General features: G+C 46.1%; 1 pseudogene; it reads right to left on the bottom strand.

Annotated features, from left to right (window-relative positions):
* Gm5678 (predicted gene 5678) lies at positions 4126 to 6605 on the bottom strand (annotated as a pseudogene).

Raw genomic sequence — 7994 nt, 5'->3', positions numbered from 1 at the left:
GATAGGCTTGACCATGCTTTTATTTGAAAGAATGTGGATTTTGGAACTTAGGATTTGGAACACAGTGGAATGCTTTAAATGGGGCTTAATGGGTCATCCTAGTAGGAATATGGAAGATTTTGTTGCTGGGAGTAATTTGAACTGTGTTGACCTGGCCCAAGAGATTTCAAAGAAGAATTTCAGAATGTGGCATAAAGACTGTTTTTGTCATATTTTGGTGAAGAATGTGGCTACTTTTTGCCCTTGTCTGAAAAGTCTGCCTGAGGCTAAGGCGAAGAGACTCAGATTAATTACATTGACAAAGGAAGTTTCAAAAAAAGCCCAGCAGAGACTCTGTTCTCTGGTTAAGTCTCACAAAGAGAAGTTTGAACAAGCATAGCAAGCTTAGAAAGGAAAAGAATATAAAATATATGGTTCGTGTATTAAAGGGGTACCTGGAAGTGAAATGGAGCAAAATCCTGTGTTCTAGGAGATAACACATTAAGGGAGTGGGACCTTGGGGCAAGATCCTACCCAGCTAAATTTAGATCCAGGCATGGTGGTACACACCTTTAATCCCATGAGACAGGCTTGCTGATCTCTGCGTTCAAGGTCAATCTACAGAGCAAGAACCAGGACAGCCAAGCTTAGGCAGTGAAGGATTTGGAAAACAGAAAGCCAGTGACGATGTAATAGTACAAGCAGGTCATGTTCTAATTCCTGCCAGCAGCAGAACTCGGCACCTTCAGCCATGTGGCTCTGGCTCTAGAGTTAAGAATGGAAGGAACTACTGGGACAATTGATGCTGGTTAGCTGGAGCTAAGAATTTAGCAGTGATTAAGAAGAGACCAGCATCACTGAGGTAAAATCTCCTGGGAAGTGTTTTCTGGGAGCACGAAGAAGCTGTGTTCCAGAGATAGCCAAGGTTGTATCTCGTGCTGCGGCTGGACTTGGTAATGTGTAAGAGTCACCCAGGTGGTACTGGTTTTGAAGGCATGAAGGTGTCATGAAGAACAGCTGAGGCTTGGCACTGTGAGAGGTCATGGAAGGCCATTGGAGAAGGTGCAGCCTCAGCTGTAGTTGATGGCCCAGGACTGAAGGGATCATGCAAAGGATTTGATGCTTGGCACCATGAAGAGAGCCTATGAGAGGCTATTGGTGAAGCCTAGTTGGAGTGGAACACCCCAGTGTATTGGAGATGTCAGTACCATGGGATGATCACCAAGAACAGCAGCAGTAGTGGAGTGGATCAATCTGAGCTTAGCGTGCTACAGAGGGCAGAGCTGGAGACGTGACACCAGCCCTTAGGAGGAGCCCAAAAGATCAAGTGGGATCCCAGACATTGAAACAAGAAGCTGTAACATTGAAATTGCCTTGGAGACTCAAAGATGTTAAAGATGCCAGAGCCATAGGATACATGTTGAGAAAAGTTGCTAACAGGGATGGAACCAGCCCAGGATAAAGCAGTTGTTGCAGTCAACAAAGATGAAAAAGGAGTGGAGATCTGAAGACTGCTTTGACATCAGCCATGGAGATGCAGAGTTTGGAGCTTGCCCAGCTGGTTTCCTGTCTTTTTTGGGGATTACAGTTAAGTGATTGGATGAATCTCAGAAGAGATCTTGAACTTTGGACTTTTAACATTGTTGAGACTGCTATTGACTATGAGGACTTTGTTTGCGTTTTGCATTATGCTATGTTTAAATATGACCCCATAGACTCATGGGTTTGAACAAGTCTATGAGGGCCAGGGAGTGGAATGTCATGGTTTATATATCCTCAGACCAGGTAGTGGCACCATTTGGAGGTGTGGCCTTGTTGGAATAGGTGTGACCTGGTTGGAGTAGGTGTGCCACTGTGGGTATGAGCTTAAGACCCTTACCCTAGTTGCCTGGAAGTCAGCCTTCCACTAGCAGCCTTTGGATGAAGATGTAGAACTCTCAGCTCTGCCTGTGCCATGCCTGCCTGGATAATGACATGCACCCACCTTGATGATAATGGACTGAACCTCTGAACCTGTAAGCCAGCCCCAATTAAATGTTCTGTTTTTTTTTTTTTTTTTTTTTTTTTTTTAATAAGACTTGCCTTGGACATGGTGTCTGTTCACAGCAGTAAAATCCTAACTAAGACACGTATTAAGGACAAATATCTCTGGATTGGAGTATACATTTTCAGACTATCACTTGGAACTCTGTGGCTGTGATATTCAATCTTGATGTTCTGGCACTTGTTCTCAAAAATATAAAATAAGCAAGAGGAAGTGAACAGCCCTGTTGGGAGAGGAGCCTTGTGCAGCGAACACCTATGAAAGGCCTTGCTTTGTGTTCAGGGGTGGCTATCCCTCTTCAACCTGAAATCACTGGTCCACAGTGGGACTGTCAGAGGCCTTGAGGAATATGCAGGGGTCCTGACAGAGGGCAGCTTATGGGTAGTTCTTGATGCTCACTGCAGGGGTCCTGACAGAGGGCATTATGGGTAGTTCTTGATGCTCACTGAAGCTTCCTTGGGTGACAGTAAATATGTGCTTTTCTTAATTCTGGGGATTGTGTCATCCCCAATGGCAGTGTGACATGACACCATATCCTATGCATGCCTGCATGCCTGATAATGCTTGCACACTTAAACGGTGATGTGTATCCTGTTGTTATCTCCCTGACTTGATAGTCAATGTGATAGAGGCACATTGACACGTAGTCATCCTGGGTCAGATCATGCATTAAGTAGGGAAAGCCGATGGTCTCTTCCTGCTCCTCCTTGTTCTAAGGACTCAACCCATTGCCTCAGGCAAGCTGGCATATACTTTATGGCTGAGTAGGATCCTAGTCTTTGGCCAAGGTTGGAAATCTTTCAACAGATAAAGAGGTGAACAAAAAATTAGTACATGCCTCCTAGCCTCTCCCATGGTTGGAGAGATTTCAGCAGATTTAAAAGTGAAAGAAAAAAAATAGTCTAGAAGTCATTGTGCAGGTTGAGGAGTGAGTTAGGCCAATCAGGGAAGTGCTTGCCTTACAAACTTGAGTCAGAGCCCAGGACCCATGGCATAGACTTTATCCCCCACACTAAGCAGGTAGAGACAGCAGATCCCTGGAGCTGGTTGGCCTGCTAGTCTAGCAAGTAACCTAACTTTGAAACTAAATGAAGAACCAAAATAAATCAGAGCAGGGCCCAGAATGTGAGGAATGACCCCTGAGGCTGTCATGTATGTGTACATGAAAGCACACATTTACATCATGTATGTGTACATGAAAGCACACATTCACATCACGTATGTGTACATGAAAGCACATACACATCATGTATGTGAACACAAAAGGACACATACACATCATGTATGTGCACATGAACACATACATACACATCTGTATAGAACCACATGTACTTTCCCAACTCTGAACTAACCCCTCATGTTAATAAATAAAAACCTCTTAGAAGCTCCGGACTCGGTAGAACACAGGCTCCCAGCAATCCAAGAACTAAGAATGTCCTCAGGTAGCCTCTTGGGCCTATAGATGATTGTATGTGTCTCACTGCTGTGCTCCTCACAGTATTTCAAGGTTGCCTTGATCAATAGCTTTCTTAGTTTTATAACTATAAAACCCTCCTGAAAGAGCTTCCAAGGTGCACCATGTAGTTGGGTAATCTCATGGTCACTCAAAATGCCCCCAGGGGAAATGATCTCTTTTCCTTTTGAGCACCTTGTTTTGTGTCAGCATTGCCATGACTCAGGCTTTCCACACACAGTGTCTGTTAAGGACACCCCTGAGCTGATAGCACATACTGTAGGGTGCACAAGCATCCCCAATCTGCTTTGGCTCCTGAGATGTTCACTGTCTGCAGTCACACCGTGCCATCCCTTGGCCTGAGTTCTGTTTTAATTAAACGCCTGGGATGAAGGCAGTTTTGCCTGAAAGGCATCTGTAGAAATGAGGACAGAAGACATGGCTCAGCAGGGAAGCTCCCTTGCTGCTCTTGTAGAGGCCAGAGCTCCTTTTCCAGCACACACAAACAGGCTTACAACACCTTTATGCCCAGTTCCTGGCATCCACTGTCTCTCCTGGCACTCAAGAGCACTGTATGGGTGTAGCACCCTTCCTGATATACACCAAAGACAATCATATGAACAAAATAAAGGATAACTTAAAAACATTTGTAAACCTCTGTGCATTCAAAGAATTCTATGTTTATTTTTCAGAAGTGTTACTACATTATAAATGTCCTTGCCTTCAGCAAGTCTGGATATAAGGGGGTGAAAGGGAAGAGTTGGGTTCACCATGGTTCAACTGTTTTATCTTGAACAAACTGCCCATGAGGCCCCTCTGCATCTGGAGGCAAGAGGGCCAAGTACACAGGGGTCTCTGCTCCTTCTTCTGGGCTTTTGGTGGCTTGTGGTCCTGTCATGTCGGTTCTGACCCACCCAGGGCAGCAGGCATTCAGAAGGATCTTGTCCCCTCTCCTCTGCTCATTGAGTTTCCTGGCAAGGATTCTGGACAGGACCGTCACTCCTATCTTGCTGACTTCATATGCACTATTAGGCCAGTCTTCTTTCACATAGACTCCTTTCTTTGCATCCTCCACATACTTGTTCATGAGCCCCACCAGCTCCTCCTCTGTGATGGTCTCACTTCGAAACTTCTGCTGCAGCTCCGGGCTGCAGTCTTTCAGGGCACTGAGACTCACCATGCTGGACACATTCACCACTCTGCCTAAAAACACATCACCATGTAGAGATGCACATACAAGAACAGCACTTTACATCTGGTGAGAATTGTATCAGAAAGATTTCATGTGAGACAGGGATGCACAGAACAGGAGTTAAGTAGCAGAGAATCTGGTTTTTTGCCTTTGAGGTTTGTGTGAGCTGAGACACCAGATGAGCATCAGGTTTGGTCCAGAGGGGAAGACAGGAGAGAGCCATACTTAGTCAACTCTATACCAGAGACTCACATTTCTAAAGGGACTCCCTCATCATTCTGGTGTGTATTTAATGACCGGTCATTCACCTGCTATCCAAAGACTTGGGGTATGAGAGCAGTTCATGAGAAATTTAACATAATAGCTTATCTTGTAGAAAGATTCCTTATTTTAATGGAGAGCTAACATGAGCCCAGATGAAGGAAGGGTCACATCACAGAGTCTTATGAGCCCTGCTTAAGGCCTGATCTCCTTGCTGAAGGATTTTAGGAGGGGAGGAGTTCTTAGAGAGGCACAGAAGCCCTGGAAAGGATCCTGCTCCAGAAAAGAGGCCTCATCAAAGGGTTTGCAGGGTGCATCTTGACAGCTGAGAGCTGCTGTGTAGCTGAGCTAAGGGATGTAGTTGGGTACAATCTTAGCACTTGTGGGGACAGGCCATTGTGGCCAATGGGATGTCAGTACGTGTGCAAAATGTTTCAGATATTAATGGAATCCTAAAGCCCCTAATGGTTGAGGATGTGGAAGAAATGGATTCTGGAATCTTATTTGGAGATTAAAGAAAGTTGGATATGCAAAGGGAAAGTCAATGGCCACAAAAGATTGAGGTCAAAGAACAGAGCCAGGCCTCCAGGTGGCAGAGAGGCTGTGTGGAGAGGGAGAGGAGCTGAGCCCGGAAGTCACCTGGCAGACTCACCTTGGGGTTTTATTAGAGGGAGCATCTCCTTGCAGACATCTCGGGTACCAAAAAAGTTCGTTTTCATTGTCACCTCTCCTTTAATGTGGAAGGGGGTGGGGTCATCAACTTTCAGGGTGAAAGAAAACCGAGTTAGCGGAGTGGAAATGTAAAGACTTAAGCCAGAGCTTTAGAGATCCACTTGCAAGTACAGTCTTGTTTACATACAGCTCTGTGTCACTGTCCATCTGACAATGTTCTGTTGTTTTTGGAAGACTCCACCACTGGGTGAGGCGGGGGAAATTTGTATATATCAGGATCTTAATGTAACACCTTTCCCCTGGTCTCTTTCCTCCTCTAAATCTCTTTATGTCATTATCAGTTAAGTATCTGTAAACCAGAGTAGTTAACAACCTAGTGAGGCAAACCTGGAAGAGATGGCGACTAGAGATACTTAGGTAAACACACTGAGGCTCTTCATTCCTGTATCCCTGCAGCCTGACCCTGTCCTGATTCTCCCAGGGGATCTGTTTCAGAGTCCCACCGTATAGTGCTGCTGGTCCTAGAAATGCCAGAGAGGCATAGCCCACCATTGTACCAGGCTTGGGGAAGCCACCTTCCCTCTCTACATCCCATGTCTTACCCTTGAAGGCTATACCCGCATTGTTAACCAGCACGTCCAGTCCCTTGTACTCCTTGAGCAGAAAGTCGCGCAGAGCGTGGATGCTCTGAGGGTCATCAATGTCCAGCTGGTGGAAGCGTGGGTTCAGCCCCTCAGCCTGCAGCTTCTGCACTGCTGCGCAGCCCCGTGCCTCGTCCCGCGCAGTGAGCACCACGTCCCCGGAGAATTTCTGACACAGGTCACGAATGATCTCAAAGCCGATGCCCTTGTTACCTCCAGTTACTAGGGCCACACGGCTGCAGGGCGACATGGCTGCGTGTTCCTAGGGAGGCAGTCAGAGAGCAATGAACATATGGCAAATTCTGATGCTGGAGGCAGCTGTACAGCCTCTCTAGAAGTGCTTTTCTAGGCGCCTGGAAGTGGGCGGCCCTGAGGGTGGAGGAACTGTGGGCCGAGCAATCATGTCCTATGTAAGCCAAACCAACAAGTGGGCCAGTTCCCACACACTGGGGACAGTCTTTGCAAGCTTTTCTGAAAATTGGTGTTTATTTACCGTGTGGTGTCTCACTCCACCAACAGGGAGGCCCTGCAGAACTCGGGCTGTTTTGACAAAAGTTTGCCATGGAAAGAAAGGTGTCAAGTTGTCTGTTAACTCAGAGTATTCAGGGTGACGTAGGGGGTAAAAACCAGCCAGGAAAAGGATGAGGTCAATGACTGGCATCTTGGGCTTTTTCCTTAAGGAGTTTTGAAGCCAGGTAAGACTGTAGGAGAAGGCTGGCAGGAAGGTGCTCAGCTGTCTACCTGGCAGTCATGCATTCAGCTTGCCCATGCATCTCGGTCTTCTTCTGTGTTTCTATACATTTTCCATTTTTTACCCAGTCGTACATGTTCTTTTTGGTGTTCATATAAAATAACGTTGCCCCTTAACTCCTAGGAACTTGAATTGCAGGTGGACCTGGCAGAAAACGAGGAGGAATTGAAACTTGTGTTGAATTTCCCACTTAGGACACTAACACAACTTCATCAGATAATCCTTGGGCAGGGAAGTTTTTTGCTAGGATAGAGCATCCCTTTGGATACTTCTAACAGCTTTGCTCAGTCTCAGATTGTCAAGCCAGTGCCTTTCCATCGCACCGACTTCCTACTGAGAACTCTTGACACTCTGAATTTGAAGTCGCATGGGTAAGGGAGCCAGATGTTATTCTATAACAGGGAAGAGATGTTATTTTCAAAACAGGGAAGCTATCTTTGTGTAAGATCTATCAATTCTCTCTCTATCCTCCTTCCCCAATTCTCTTGGCATGCCTTGTTTTTCTTTCTTCTTCTGTTTCTTTCCTCTCTGATCTGGAACTCAGAAAGCCCTGAGCTCTCAGACCTGGCAGCTTTTGGGAGCACAGTCTTGCTGTGCTCTTGGGTTGGAGTGAGGGCTCTCCTGGTTTTCCTATCCCACTGCTGTCCAGGAGGTGGCAGAGCTAGGCTTTGCTCTGATCTGGGATCTCTCTCCTTCCTCCCCTGAGTTCTGTAATCCCCGAGGAGACCTAGGTCTCATTCCTTTTGGCAATGCAAGTGTTTGGAATAGGGTCTGGCACACAATTTGTATTTGATACATATTTACTGATGGACATATCATAGAGCATTTATGGAAAAAAGAGCTTGGACAATGGTTAAAGAATCCTACCTTGGGAGACAGACAGACAGACAGACAGACAGCCTTTCCTGGGGTGGTGTGTACAGGAGAGTGTATTTGCAGGGTAGGTTACGGGGTAGGACTCCTTTGGAGAGCAGAGAAATAATTCATTGGTCACCTGGTTT

This window comes from Mus musculus, chromosome 16 (assembly GCF_000001635.26).
Source record: "Mus musculus strain C57BL/6J chromosome 16, GRCm38.p6 C57BL/6J".
In the NCBI taxonomy this organism is placed as follows: domain Eukaryota; kingdom Metazoa; phylum Chordata; class Mammalia; order Rodentia; family Muridae; genus Mus; species Mus musculus.
Note: the sequence above shows the minus strand (reverse complement) of the source record. Positions and strands in the feature narration are given on the sequence as shown.